General features: G+C 39.5%; 1 protein-coding gene across 1 annotated transcript in view; it reads left to right on the forward strand.

Moving 5' to 3' along the window:
* Positions 1-15,629, forward strand: part of LOC101737634 (uncharacterized) — an 84,502-nt gene that overhangs the window by 16,230 nt on the left and 52,643 nt on the right. The gene's annotated exons all lie outside the window — the stretch shown is intronic.

Here is a 15,629-nt window from a genome sequence, read left to right on the forward strand (position 1 = left end):
TCTATGGAAAGTAATAGAGAGACCAGGCCCCTAGTCCCCGGCGGCCCCGCTATTCTTGGCTACGGTAGCAGTCACGGTAACGGTGGGGCAGGGGGTGCTAAGAATCCCCGGCAGAGACACGGCTACCACCCCCAAAAACGACGACCACTGGCCTTGGTAACACACAACGTGCGCACTCTGAGGCTAGACGAGAAGCTCGTCGAGCTGGAAGAAGAGATGGACAAGCTGCGCTGGGACGTTATTGGTTTATCGGAAATCCGAAGACAGGGAGGGGATACGATAACTTTGCAGTCCGGTCACTTGTTCTTTTACCGAGAGAAAGAGCAGAAGTCCCAAGGTGGCGTTGGGTTTATCATCCACAAGTCTCTCGTAAACAACATTGTGACACACCCAGACGATGAGGTGGAGACTTTATATGAGGACGTTAGTAAGGCTCCAAAGCTCCAAAACACATTTCACTGTTGTTATAGGAGACTTCAATGCGAAGCTGGGCTGTAGAAGCAATGATGAGTTGAAAGTGGGGCAGTTTGGATATGGACAGTGGAACTCCAGGAGACAAAAGCGTGCCGAACTTTCTGGAGAAAGAAGGACTTTATATGATGAATTCTTTCTTTCAGAATCCGCCCCACAGGAAATGGACCTGGATGAGTCCCGATAGTGTAACAAAAAGTGAGATCGATTTCATCATGAGCACCAGTAGACAGATATTCAATGATGTCTCTGTGATTCATAGGGTTAAAACCGGAAGTGATCACCGAACTGTCAGGGGTATATTGAGTATCTGCGATATATTCCTCCTATTGAGAGGATTCAGTTCCAATTTCAGTATTTAAATCCAATTTTAAACCATAGTAATATTCGCACTAAAATTTCTATCGCAATTAATTTGTGGTGTAATGTAAAGGCAGTTGCAGAACGATCGTATTTTAAACGAATTTCAGTCATTCGATTAAACAAAATACCGAGAATATTTATATACTAAGAATGCATCATATAATCAATATATTATCTCAATAAATATATACTCTATACTAGTAATATATAAATCTACAGTGGTTTTTACGGATGTTCCGTTATAACTACTGAACCATGTATCCGATTGACTTGAAACTTGGTATCCATGTAGAAAATACAATTACTTCATGGATAAACTAATATTTATATGAGTGTTGGACTCCCTACACCAGTTGTGAGGGCGTTAATGATGAGAATCTTTGTAGGGGTGAGAAATAATAATGTTAATTTTAAATACCCAGCAAAGCGAACGGGTACAACCAGTTTAATAATAAAGTTAGAGCATTCGGCTACTAAAATAAGTGCACAAAAATAGAAAATACAAATTACTAGTATGTCGTAAGCCCATAAGTAGGAAATAAACAGCATCCTGCTCCTTTCGGTCGCATAGCACAAAATGTTCCGGTTTGAAGGGTAGGACGGCCGTTACTTTATATAATTTAGATTTAAATATCATATCTCCAGGTGGACGACGGCATCGTTGTGTAACGTCTATGGCCTTTGGGTAACCAATTAACGCAAAACACAGATAAACATTAAAAATGTACATAACTGAAACACATTGAATATGGACCAAAATTTTCTTTTGTATAGAATACTTTTCGGCATCGCGTTATTATTAATGTACCTTTGCTCTGGTGGTCAGTTGGTGGTTAACCTGGCTACTGTATTCGACACGGGATTCAACTTAGATTCCGGATTAAAGGCATTATCGATATTCAAGACTAGACGTACCCATAAAATTTTCATAATCTATATATATAAAATCATTGCATTGTATACAGTTACATATCATTTAATATGATGAAAGGTATCAAAACTGCTAATCCAGGTTCCTATCCTATCAGCCCATGGACGTCCACTGCTGGACATAGGCCTCCCCCAAGCCTCGCCACAAAGACCGGTCCTGCGCTGCCTGCATCCAGCGAATCCCCGCGAACCTCAATAGGTCATCGGCCCATCTTGTGGGAGGCCTACCCACGCTACGTCTTCCTGTACGCGGTCACCACTCAAGAACTTTCTGGCCCCAACGGCCATCCGTTCTGCGAGCAATGTGTCCTGCCCACTGCCACTTCAATGTCGCAATCCTTTGGGCTATGTCGGTTACCATGGTTTTCCTGCGAATCTCCTCATTTCTGATTTGATCTCGCAGGGAAACTCCGAGCATAGCCCTCTCCATTGCTCTTTGGGTGACCTTGAGCCGTCTCATAAGGCCCATTGTGAGCGACCACGTCTCAGTGCCATATTATGTTATCACTGGCAACACACACTGGTCAAATACTTTCGTCTTGAGACACTGTGGTATTTGTGATGAGAAGATTTTACGTAGCTTTCCGAACGCTGCCCATCTGAGCTGGATTCGACGGTTGACCTCTTTTTCGAAGTTGGACTTACCTAGCTGGACAGTGTGTCCCAGGTAAATATACTCGTCAACAGCTTCGAGCGTAGAGCTTCCGATCTTTACTGGAGTGGGCGCTACATGAGCATTCAACATAATTTTTGTTTTTTCCTTGTTCATATTTAGACCCACTCGGATAGAAGCCCTACTGAGGTCTTTGAGCATTGTACTGAGGTCCTCCATGGTCTCGGTCATAATCACAATATCACCGAAACCTAGCCCTTTCCAGTCCAGAACTTTGAAAGCATCTTCCATCGCAGCTACAAATAGTTTCGGTGAAATAACATCTCCTTGCCTCACGCCCATAATCCAGGTTAAAAATATCATTGCATGAACCTTCATTCAGATCGGTTTGGCCATTTTTGTGTGATTTATTTTTAAAAAAACATACAATCATTCACATTTTAGTATAGATGTTTGGTATTCGATTTCTGTACTCTTCTCATATGCTTTCTCATATTTAGAACGTTTGCTTTAATATTTAATAGCTTTTACAAGCTGCTCTGCTCGCGTTAATATAGAAAAAAAAAAAAGATATTAATATTTTTCCTAAATGAATGATACTGGTATGTCCTTTTCTGTACTACGAACGAAGTCTACGAAAAATTTCGTGAAGATTGTTTGAGCAGTTAGCACGTGAATACGTGACAAACAAACTCACTTTTGTATTAACAATAAATAGAATCGATTAATTTGAAACTTGAAACAAACAAGTCACTATAAAATTACAATAAGACAAATTCAAATTCAAATTCAAAAAATAATAAAATATCTCAATAGCTCCGTTCTTATCTTGCTATCGTATATGGTAATGTTATAAATGCATCCCCTTTTGTGGAATATCGGGTATGACTGGGTACTGAGGGGTGCCCTCCTCCCGGGCCTAATCGTAATCTGTTACGCAGACGACACGTTGGTCGTGACCCGGGGGGAGTTTTGCTGAGTCTGCCCGTCTTGCTATCGCTAGGGTGGCGCATGTCGTCGGCAAAATCAGGAGATTGGGCCTCGACGTGGCGCTCAGTAAATCCGAGGCCATGTGGTTCCCAGGCCCCGGAGAGTGCCACCTGTCGATGCCCCATATCGTGGTTGGAGGCGTCCGTATCGGGGTCGGGGTGCAGTTGAAGTACCTCGGCCTCATTTTGGACAGTCGTTGGACCTTCCGTGCTCACTTTCAAAATCTGGTCCCTCGTCTGTTGGGGGTGGCCGGCGCGTTAAGCCGGCTTCTTCCCAACGCTGGGGGGCCTGACCAGGTGACGCGCCGTCTCTATACAGGGGTGGTGCGATCAATGGCCCTATACGGGGCGCCCGTGTGCGCTCGCCGCTGACTATCAGTGGCGGACTGACCTTCGTGCACGGGGCGTGGCTCGTCCCAGCCCCAGTGTGGTCAGAGCGCGGAGGGCCCAATCTCGGCGGTCCGTGCTGGAGTCATGGTTCAGACGGCTGGCCGATCCTTCGGCTGGTCGTAGGACCGTCGAGGCGGATTTCGCCCAAGCCCTGGCCCTCTAAGTGTTTCGGGTCTCCCTCACATGTCCGCCTGGGGACCGGCGAAGGGGACCTAAGAAGACGACGTGCAAGCTGCTCTGCATGCGTTTTATGCAAGAGCATCCGGGTGATGGAAGGCCGGCTATCCTCAACCCACGCTGGTTCTGACCCAGCGGGGTATTCCGAGGGTAGACCATTCTAACCGGCGCTATCTAGGCGGGCTTCGGATAGCCTGCCGACCGAGAGGACTGGTGGTCGTGGCACCGACGACCGCCAGTCTGGCGTCCCGAGGGGGAGGGTGATGGGAGAGATGTGCTCCGCACTAAACGCTTCACTTTCCCCCCTTTGCCTTTTCATGAGTTCTGTCTCATGCGAGGTTTGGATGCTGGTTGTTGAGCGACAGGAGGTTTTAGTCGGTTCAACTCCGACATGCCCCGCCCTCCATCCCCAGTGGAGGGCGCAAGTCCGGTGATTTCCTCCTGACAAAAAAAATATGTTATAAATGCATACAGTGGTTTTTTGTAATTTGGGTGAATGTACTACGTATTCTGTCCTTATTGAATCGTTTATAATAATACATAATTTTTTCCGCGTCGGTGGTCTATATTTGATTTCAATTTGATGTTAATAAATTAAACGTAAAAGGAAATAGTTGGCAATGGAAATTACAAGCCAATACACGTTAAAGTTCGTTGTAAGTTATTATTCAGTGTGTAGCTGGCCTATTATTTGAGCGACAATGGATGGATGCACTCCATCAATTATCGTTACAAAATGTGTTGTAATTGAATTACTAGACCATTAAACACCATCTGAATGCAGGGTATTATGATTCATTTGACGTGCTAAAAGGACTGAATTACTGCGTGATATTTATCACGTTTGTTTATCGTGTGTGCCCGCCATTTTGAATTCACATCGTAATACCATTATGTCCCTGTACGCGAAAATCTATGATTATGTTTCGATTACTATCGTTTCATTAATTATTTACGTTTTGATACGTGGTTTTTTCTGCCGTTTATATTTTTAGCGAGCATAAATATAAACATATTATTACGTTCGGTGATCATTACAGCGGTCTGTGGTCGGGGAATACCAATTTTATTTACAAAGTTTATCATAGTACAACTTCTTTTCAATCAGTAGGTTTGTGATAAAGATGCTGAGAAAAACTTTTCTTCTAATCTTTTTTTTTGTGCCGTCTCTGGAACCTCCTACGAGGTGCCCACGATTGTATGTCACCCACTACCCGACCCTACCTTTAAATCGGAACGAATGACTGCTTCGCGGCAGAAATAGACCTAACTAGTAAATGTGAGTTGGTGGTCGCATATAGTACTCTGAGAGCGCTGTTGACTATGCTCCGGTGAATGCCTTAGTTATTTTTACGACACTCATAGAAAATGGGTCCGCGCAGATCTGGAATCCCACACAGGGAAGAACAGGGTGGTGGGGTTACATGGGAGAAACGACTCACGTTGCCTTCAGAATTGATGATTGAAATAATCTGAACCGTGGGATAATATTTGCAATTCTTTTCATTCCACCGGGGCTTCATTACACGGGTTTCCGCGCACGTAGTATAAAGCGCTGTCTCTGCCAAAGCTGCATCCAGAAAGTTAAGTAGGTTAGTAGAAATTCGAAACGTGCAATGATATGGTGACACAGGCCAGTTTCAATTTGGTCTTCTTATAGCTGGCTTATCGCCTCGAAAACAATAATTAAAGCAGTGCAGATCCAATTTCTTTTTTTATTTCGTGGGCCTCATGTTACTAGTTTTTTCTGCGATGCTTAATCTAGGGAAACTTCGATACTGAGTTAAAAATCAGTTCCGTTTCCTATAAACAAAGGCAAGGCGTCTTTGCTTAAACTAATTAGAGTCGTATTTCAAACGAAAGATTTACGTTTATACCGCTTCCATTTTATGAGTCGGGGAATAAAAAGTAAACTTGAGAATATCTTGTTGCAATTGTCGCTGAGAGTTTTCGCACAGGGCTGTTTGCCTCGCGATGTATCGGCTCAATATTATAATTTTTAGTAAATGCCAGTCGCGTTTTGCTGTGACCATAACTACAGTGTCGCCCGTTCATTTAACTTTACCTACTACCTTTACACTTTACCTACATGTCTCCTTCCATGAAGTGTACCACTTCGTACCAAATTACATAGTTTCAATTCGAAGCTATCACAGCTAGTCTTTCGTTGTGTCTGAGTCGCGTATTTCTCACGAGCTCTGAAGATTTTGTTTTGTCTTGTCCCAACAATATTGCATTCAGTTATACTATGTATTGTTGAGATAGTAATAATAATTAAAAAAAACTCACTATAAAACTTTTTAAACCTAACTTAAATAAAAAATAAGCGACGAATATTGTGAAACAACATCGTAATAGCTCTTCGATTACGTATATAGTTACTATGTACTTATATTTGGGTTTCGAAGTAGGTTCCAGACAATAATATATTTTACTTGTCAAAAATTAAGAATACTCAGTTACTAAATTTTACATTCTTCTTAATGCCACTAATAGATTAATTTTATATAATTAGATAAAATAAAAAGCTTCAGTTCAATATAATTATCTTGTTGTTTGTAACTTTACAAAAATGTTGACTAGTACAAAAAAAAAGGTAAAACTAGTCATTAATATCAGGGTAAAAGTATTACTAATGTTTATTTTGAAATCTTTTAGTAATTTATTTTGACATCCTTGCGTCACTTTCAGTGGGCACTCTATTTTAATTTGTAATTGCGTATTATGCAGAATGCTGAAATGTAAATTGCAAGAAAAGGCTTGCTTTCGCATTTCTAATTAATTAAAATAATTGTCGTTTATTATTCGAACTGAAGCTTTTTAATTTTTTATGGGATATTAAAAAATCGCCGTAATGGCCCATTTCCCAAAGGAAATACGCACCTAGCATGTGTATCCTATGAAAGTTCTTAATACATATATACATACATACAAAAAAGTGAACGGCCTAAATTATGAATTTGTAAAATACGTGGGTTGGGCGTACCACCGTCTGATGAAATTAAGGAAGGATAAGATTTAAAGGTGTAGTCGACACGTTATTTTTTTTTAGATGGAATCACTTGAATTCTAAATGCTGATTTTAGCGTGAATGAACAGTTCAAAAAAGTTTTATAAATAAAGTAACTCGATTAACACTCTTTTCCATTCAGTTAGGAAATGATTTAAACGTTGGACAACTTTCATTTCTAGTTCAAAACATTGCCGAGAGAAGTTTAATATAAGAATTGTTATTGTTACGGAATATTATCTTCAAGTACAAGTGAATAATCTTCCTTCAAGCTCAATGAATTTGCCGGTTCAGTCAGTTCGGATCACTATTAATTCAAACACTATAAGCATCTATACATAAATAGGCGAAGACAAAATTGTTAGGTACAATTTACTCCTCCCTTGGTTTTTTAATCGTATTTTATTTTCTCTTGTATAACATAACTGACTAGCATAAATTTTTGTCTTAAAATATTCTGAAAGGTTAAGTTAAGGTTGTTGTGGGTATTTAGAAAAAAAAAACTGCACCCTCTTCTCATCAAAAGCAAGTTTTAATTCTAACAAAAAAAAAATTGTTTAATAATTGTTTGGTTTCCATAATGTCACTTTTATGTCAATTTAAAATGACCAAACAAAAGATAAAATAAAAACATTTTAATTTTTATTACGAAAATAAAACTTCTTTCAAATTGAACGTCGAACTCAATAAGCACTAGACGACTGAGTTGGAAAGGAGCATACGGATTCAACGAACAGCTACAAATTGTTGCACTTTAGTTTACACATTGTAATCTGTATGCAAGTCGAGAACCACAGACACAAGAGCGTTTCGTAGAGTTTCGTAGACATGAAGATTTACAGCGAGACTCTTGTATAAACTATGTTGCGACCTACTTAGTTGCGATACAATACGTGAAGGCAAATTTTGCACTAAAACATTTTTGAAGCAAATCCGTAGTGAATCTTACACTTATTTTCCTTACTTTAGATTAGTGCATGTAAATTAAACCAACGGACCGTTTGTTGAGATTTTACACTCCACTTGAAATATTTTAGGTAATTTATGAATGTATTTTTAGTTTGAACACAACGTTCTCCTAGTTTTTGAAGTAATAAAATCATTTTGGTACCATTTACCAGGCTATAACATGGCCTCAAGATTGCCACTATTGTTACCACCAGTAACAACGTCTCCCCATTATTATCAACTCTATCAGCATAATTAACCTTATTATCGTCATCGACTAATATGTTATTATTCTATCATACTATTAAGTATCTACTAATTATTAATCATAATAGAATTGTTATCGTACTTACAACTACTCATTAGTTATTAAATTTAATAATTTAAAAAAAAACCGAAATCAAGTCAAGAGATTATTATACTCTGTACCTTTTTAAGAGGAATTGAAGTTACACGCTTTTCTGCATTAAGGACAAGATCAAACGAATGAAAAAAATATTCACCCGACGAATTCTTTGTTATAATGAAAAAGCATTTTTAAGGCAGATAATATTAAAAAGTTTGTATAACGACCTTTTTATATATTAATTTGTTTCTTTTAATTAAATGACTTTTAACGAGTGTGCATTCCGGTTGTAGGTCATGTGAGTAGATGATAAAAAAGCCGTTTTAAAGTTTTCCTCGTAAATTGAAGGAAAAATATACGGTAAATCCGATGTAATATACGGAATATACTTAATTTGCCTTCGTAACCGTGACTATTTGTTATATTAAAAATAAATGCGAATCAAAAATGTATATGTTCTTAGAACGTAAATACATACACACTCATTTATTAAAACATCGGACAGTGTATCCCCTAGTTGTCTAGTTGTGTATGTTAAAATCTGAATGGACAAAGGGCTCGAGCTCCACTCGCGTTCGTAATCCTCACGTATACCCGCCAGTGAATATAATTCAGTTGCAGTTTATTCGTGCGAAAGGTGCACGGGATCCAATATAAATTAATCTAAGAGCATTGTTTGATGCTTGCTACACGAGTCCGGATTATGTTTTGGCAGCGTTTGGTTGTTCTTTGAATTTCGTTTCCAACTCAACTTTGTTCTTTTGTCTAAGCGAAAACGCGTTTTTGTGATAACAAAAATTGAAAATTTGAAATGTTTTTAATTAAAATACTTTTAAAGTTCAACCTTTTAGTGTATTTAAAATTAGATACTTAGAAAATGTGGATGATGACCGAGCATTGCTCGTTTTTTTTTTTTTTGATAACGCCATCTTGTTGTGTCTTTAAAGCGGTTAGTTGCCCTCAATTAAGAAAAATAGTATTATCATTCGCCAATAGATGTTGGGAATAGTTGATTATTGAAAACACGAATAAAACAACATTTTCTGAAAATAAATCGTAGCTAGATCGATTTATCGCCCCCGAAATCCCCTGTATACTAAATTTTATGAAAATCGTTGGAGCCGTTTCCGAGATTCAGATTATATAATTATATACATATATACAAAATTGCTCGTTTAAAGGTATAAGATACAAATAAGAGTTGAATTGATGGATCACAATTTTTTTTTTAATTTCCCTTGTAGGCAGACGAACATACGGCCCACCTGATTGGTTACCGTCGCCCATGGACTTCAGCAGTGCCAGGGGCAGAGCCAAGCCGCTGTCTACCGCTAAAGCCGCTACCTACCGCTCCAAGCCGCTGCCTACCGCTCCAAGCCGGTGCCTACACTTTGTAAAATAGTTCATTTACAGGGAATAGTACGACTAGAATAATGTTACGCTACGGCCACACCACGCTAAATGACAGAGGTCGAACATTATAATTAAGCATAATGCAAAGTGAATCCAAGCTATAGCTATAGACCGTTTAAATATAAATGCGTCAACACTATATTATTGATTTGGTGACCAAGCGTGCATCCGTGAACGTATTTGTTATATAAATGTACATATTTACATAAAAATACAGGTTCAGTAAAGCTATGATTATGCGAATGATAGGTAACGCATGATATCGTAAATTTTATTAATAATAACTATTTAAAAAAAAAAAATTACTAACAATCACGCCACGTTAACTGGTCCCGTGATAAGTTCGTAAAGAACTTGTGTTACAGGTACCAGATTACGGAAATAAGTGTAAGATTTTTATTATACACATACATATATTTAATATACGTCCATAACCCTGGAAAAGACATTTATATTTATCATACAAATATCCTCCCTTGGCGGGATTCGAATCCGCGACCCCTTTGTGTAGTGATCATGTCACTTATCACTACACCAGACGGCCGTTTAAATTCGATGTTAGAATATTTAGAATAAGACTGAAACGTAAAATGGCTTCAAACTTTGAACACTGAATGGAAAACTGTTGCTTTATCGCGGATGTCCGGATTCCTAACTACGTTCGGTTCCCTCATTTTCATAAACAAATAGCGTTCATATCTAGTTGAAAACTAGGAATATACAAATAGTGAAGCTCAACTGTTATAATATAATGAAACCAGCGCTCATTAGATACCTGAAGCAAACTGTAACTACGGTATGTGATTGTGGCCATCATTTACATAAGATTTATTATTAAAAAAAATACAACACATTGGACAAAACACGAACTTATTGATAAAACCACTGTGTACCGCCGAATTTAAAATCAAAGAGAGAAAAATCGATCGATCCTAAAAATATTAACTTTCAAATAAATACTAATATCCTCACAATTCTTAAAAAGAAAAACGGCCACCTTTGCTTAAATGTTTAAAGTTGGCGAAAGTTGGAGAAGTAGTCGTGACAATTCGACGCAGCCTTTTTTATTACTTTGATGAAAGTTCGAGTACACTTTTTAGATCCTATGATACCTAGTGTTAAATGTACCGAAGTACCTACGCAACAGAACATGATTGCTGTCGGCCACGATGCTTGCTACCTGTCTTTCTTTTTAATTTCAATGTTGTTTAATCTGATTTTTTTTTTGTTATTTTGTTAGAAATTTTAAGTATTTACTGTTTTTTTGTTGTTGTTTTATCTTTCTTTTTGAATAGTTGTACTCTGTAACATTTGTATGTATTTAAGTTGTGAATGTGAAGTTTTATATTTTTACCTACCTAAACCGAGAAATAGTGTATTTTCCGTCTTTGTTAGTATTTTGATTTCACATTTAAACCTAAAAAAATTGGACACGGCTTATCCAGCCTTCGTTTGTTTGAACAGGTCCGCGTTAGATTGGAGCGCAGCACACGCGGCACACGATAACGTAATCAGAGTACGTCGCATGTATTCCCGACTGGTTATTGGAGTTTGTCGGTTCGTTCTCGGTTTCCGTTTGTAAATCCTCTGGTGGGACGTTCGTGTTCAATATTGACAAGAGTTATATATGGAGCCGAATGTTTGTCAGATTCAAATAACGTTGCGCTTGCAATCCGCAACGCTTCCGTTAACGCAGACACGAGTTACTAGGAAATTAGCTGTTTTAATTTACATACCTTCATTTACTGTTTATTTACAGTGATTTGTGTTTTGGTTTTAGCTTTCGATTATTTTTATGTTGGTTTTTGTAGCGATCTGTCTTGTCCTTAGTTTTGTGATGCGTTATAAAGTAATTTGATCGATTAAAATTAAATTAGTTCTCGAAAAGTGCATGTGAAATTTGATGGCCGTGGTTGGACATGGTTGGAGCTGATTCTTGATTAGAATGTTTTTATATTGTTCTGGTTTGGTAGATGAGGTCATGGCTCTCGTGACGTTAAACGATTCCCGATGCACTGTGGGAAGCAGTATTTAAAGGCCTTGATATTTATTGAGGTAACAGGCGCATATGCATCTTGCCATTGGCACTTGGGACGCGAGCGAAACGCAGTTTGTTACAAGCTTTCCGCTATCACTCTCAATCTCTTTGTTCATATGTAATTGGTTATCCTTTTTACGTTTCTTCTGTGATTGTCGAGTGACTATAACTTGTGTTTTTGTTAAGCACGGATATGTGTTTTCTTTGTATTGCTATCGGGAACCTGTTTTTCTTTGTTCGCATACAGACGAGCATGCGGCACGCGACGGTGGTTGGTCACCGAATAAAGATGTATTTTTGCTTTAGGTACGTGTGACTAGTGGTAGGACATTTTGTGAGCTCGCACGGGTAGGTACGAACGCCCGGTATATTTCTACCGTGAAGCGGTAATTCGTTTTGGTTTGAATGCTTGAGAGGCCGTTGTTTTTTTTTTGTTTTTTTTTGCCTAAGCTGATAGCCTTGAGAGGCTATGCAATGTAACCGGGTGAGTAGGTGAGTTCACGGGGCTCAAACCGGGAGTGTTGCTAACACTAGCCCTAGCAATAGTAGTGCTTCGCAGAATCTACTACCGGATCGGAAACGCGACCCACTGAGAAGATCCGGCGAGAAACTCAGTGAGCTAGATCGTTGTACTAAGTAACTGAGACTTAGAACTTTTGTCTCGATGTGGGGGCGGCATTTACGTTTTTGATGTCAATGGAGTCCGTTAATGACTTGACACCAGATAGTTCGTCTACTCATTTAAGCATTAAGCAAAAAATAAATAAACCAGCACGGAACACAGAGAGCCGCCTGTTTATTTGTCGCGTTTATAGCAGTCGCCACGGGTATATAAACATTACACAACAACTGTTTACGTTCTGTTAATTTATCTAGATAAATAGCAGCGATCGTGCACTATAAAAACTACACTGTACAATGATTAAAATAAACCTAATATATAAAATTCTCGTGTCACGGTGTGCGTGATTGAACTCCTCCGAAACGGCTCCACCGATTTTCGTGAATCTTAGCGTGCATATCGGTCAAGGTTGAGAATCAATCAAGATCTATGTTTCATCCCCCTAAATGTTAAGGGTAATCCACCCCTAAATTTATTTATTTATTTTTTAGACAATTTTTTTTGTTTTTTTTTTTTATGATACAACATTCAAAAATATATACAACCCTAAATTTTCACCCCTCTACGATCAACCCTTATTTTTTATTTGTTAATTATAAACTTTAATTTTTTTGGCAAGATTTTTTTTAAATTTTGTCATTTTCATACACCTAAGTGATAAAGGTTGTCCAGCCCTAACATTTATTTCTTATTTTTTGGACAATTTTTTTTTTGTTGTAATGAGGCATTATTTGGTTGAATGAGGTTTTTTTTTTCTACACTAGAAATTCCCTAGAAATCTTATATGTGGCAAAACAACGTTTGCCGGGTCAGCTAGTATTTGAATATAAGACTAACTAATTTCCAACTGAAATTACATTAAATAAAAATTGTACTGTGTATATTATAATTTGTGCTACCAAACTAGATCAATTAAACTTACATTGTATAGTTTTGAAACAGAAGAGTAGTTCACGTTACGGGTGATTCTTTGTAAGCATGCAAGAGCCTTCCGGGGCTATCGTACCATCTCTTTCGAGGTGGCGTGTGTACTAGCTGAGATGCCGCCTTGGGTCCTGGAGGCGGAGGCGTTCGCCGCTGACTATCAGTGGCGGGCCTACCTTCGTGGCCGGGGCGTGGCACGTCCCAGCCCCAGTGTGGTCAGAGCGCGGAGGGCCCATTCTCGGCAGTCTATACTGAGACCTTACAACTTATATCTCGAGGTGGGTGGCGCATTTACGTTGTAGATGTCTATGGGCTCCAGTAACCACTTAACACCAGGTGGGCTGTGTGCTCGTGCATCCCTCTAAGCAATAAAAAAAAAGTCCGTGCTGGAGTCATGGTCCAGGCGGCTGGCCGATCCTTCGGCTGGTCGTAGGACCGTCGAGTGAATCGTGACAGCGGACGCCTCACTTACCAGCTCACGCAGGCACTCACTGGGCATGGTTGCTTCGGTGAATTCCTGCACCGGATCTGAGCCGAGCCGACGGCAGAGTGCCACCATTGTGGTTGCGGCTTGGACACAGCGGAGCACACGCTCATCTCCTGCCCCGCATGGAAGGGGTGTGCCGTGACTTCGTCGCAAAAATAGGAAACGACTTGTCGATGCCGAGTGTTGTGGCATTGATGCTCGGCGGCGACGAGTCATGGAAGGCGATGCTCGACTTCTGCGAGTGCACCATCCCGCAGAACGAGGTAGCGGGGCGTGTTAGAGATGCACAAGCCCGCCGCCGTCGAGCGGGGGCTAGAGAGGCGGATGTCGCCCAAGCCTTAGCCCTCTAAGTGTTTCGGGTTCTCCTCACATGTCGGTTTGGAGACTGGCAAAGGGGTTCTAAGTAAACGACGTGCAAGTTGCTCTGCACGCGTTTTACGCAAGAGCATCCGGGTGATGAAAGTCCGGCTATCCTCGACCCACGCTGGGTCTGACCCAACGGGGTATTCCGTAGGATAACTCATTCTTACCGGCGCTATGTCGGCTGGCTTCGGATAGCCAGCCAATCGACAGGGCTGGTGGTCGTGGCACCGATGACCGCCAATCTGGCGTCCCGAGGGGGAGGGTCATGGGAGAGATGTGCTCCGCACTAAGCGCTTCACTTTCCTCCCTTTATCTTTTCATGAGTTCTGTCTCATGCAAAGTTCGGAGTTGGGTTGTTGAGCGACCGGAGGTTTTAGTCAGTTCGACTGCGACATGCCCCACCCTCCATCCCCAGTGAAGGGCGAAAGTCCGGCGATTTGACTCCTGACCAAAAAAAAAGCATCCAAGAATCTAGCATAACCCCTCAAGGCTACTAGAATAGGTAGCGAAAAAAAGATTAAGCTGTGTTTGATCCTTGTTCTGTTAAACTCGTACTGGAAAGTTCATTCAGTGTTCTTTAAGCCGATTAGGCGAGCAGGAGAAAAGCGAATTGTGTGAGCAATTGTGTGGGTTTGTGCTATGTTTAAAGCCGCATAGTATTTATTATCAAAATAAGTCTGATTTGATGTTTATTTACATTGAATTTTAAATTCCTTTAGCTGTAGTATGAAGTTCGCGAGTAAACTCTATTTTCTCAAAATTTTACGATTCAAAACTGTCGAATACCACGGTTTGATTTCAAATTAAATTCGAGTCTTAAAAAGTTTCTGAAAAAATTTATAATTCGGCACTAAATTTTTCATTTGCCTCTTGAAACTTGTAGTATTTTTTTTATTTGTGCGTATATTTAAAAAAATCTTAGACATGCTATTTAATGATGATGATACAACGTTAAAATTATCACTTACATGCTGACCAGTAAATCTTGAAAGTACTCGAAGCATTGATATTAAAGCGAGATTAGGCGAGATGTGACAGTTGATAGATCTACGACTAGATATTGAGAATTCAACCTCAGTCTCAAGTCTCAGTGTTTTTCCACGGCGTGTGATGTCTACGGCCTCCGGAAACCAGAAAATACCAATTGGACCGTGCGCTTCTTCTACATATTTTGTATTTATATTTTTAAACTCTCATATTGTCACTTTTATGCAATCCATGAATTTTAGTTTAATTTTTGACTATTAATTTTCTATTTTTGTGTATCTGAAGTAAAGCTTTTTGTACGAGGAGCACTGCTGCTTGAGATACAGGTTTTATGCACAGATATATGATTGTGTCTCTACTTCTATGTTAACAATAAATAAAAATATATAAAATAAAAATATATAAATATATAAAGTATATTTAGAGAAAAAAAAATTACAATGTTAAACATTCTATATTTATAAGAAACCAATGCAGAATACAGACTCGTCGGCGCAATAGTTAGCGCCCTCGACTGCTGATTGCTGAGGGTCGTGGGTTCAATTCCCGCACCGGGAA

Source organism: Bombyx mori, chromosome 1 (genome assembly GCF_030269925.1).
Source record: "Bombyx mori chromosome 1, ASM3026992v2".
In the NCBI taxonomy this organism is placed as follows: Eukaryota; Metazoa; Arthropoda; class Insecta; order Lepidoptera; family Bombycidae; genus Bombyx; species Bombyx mori.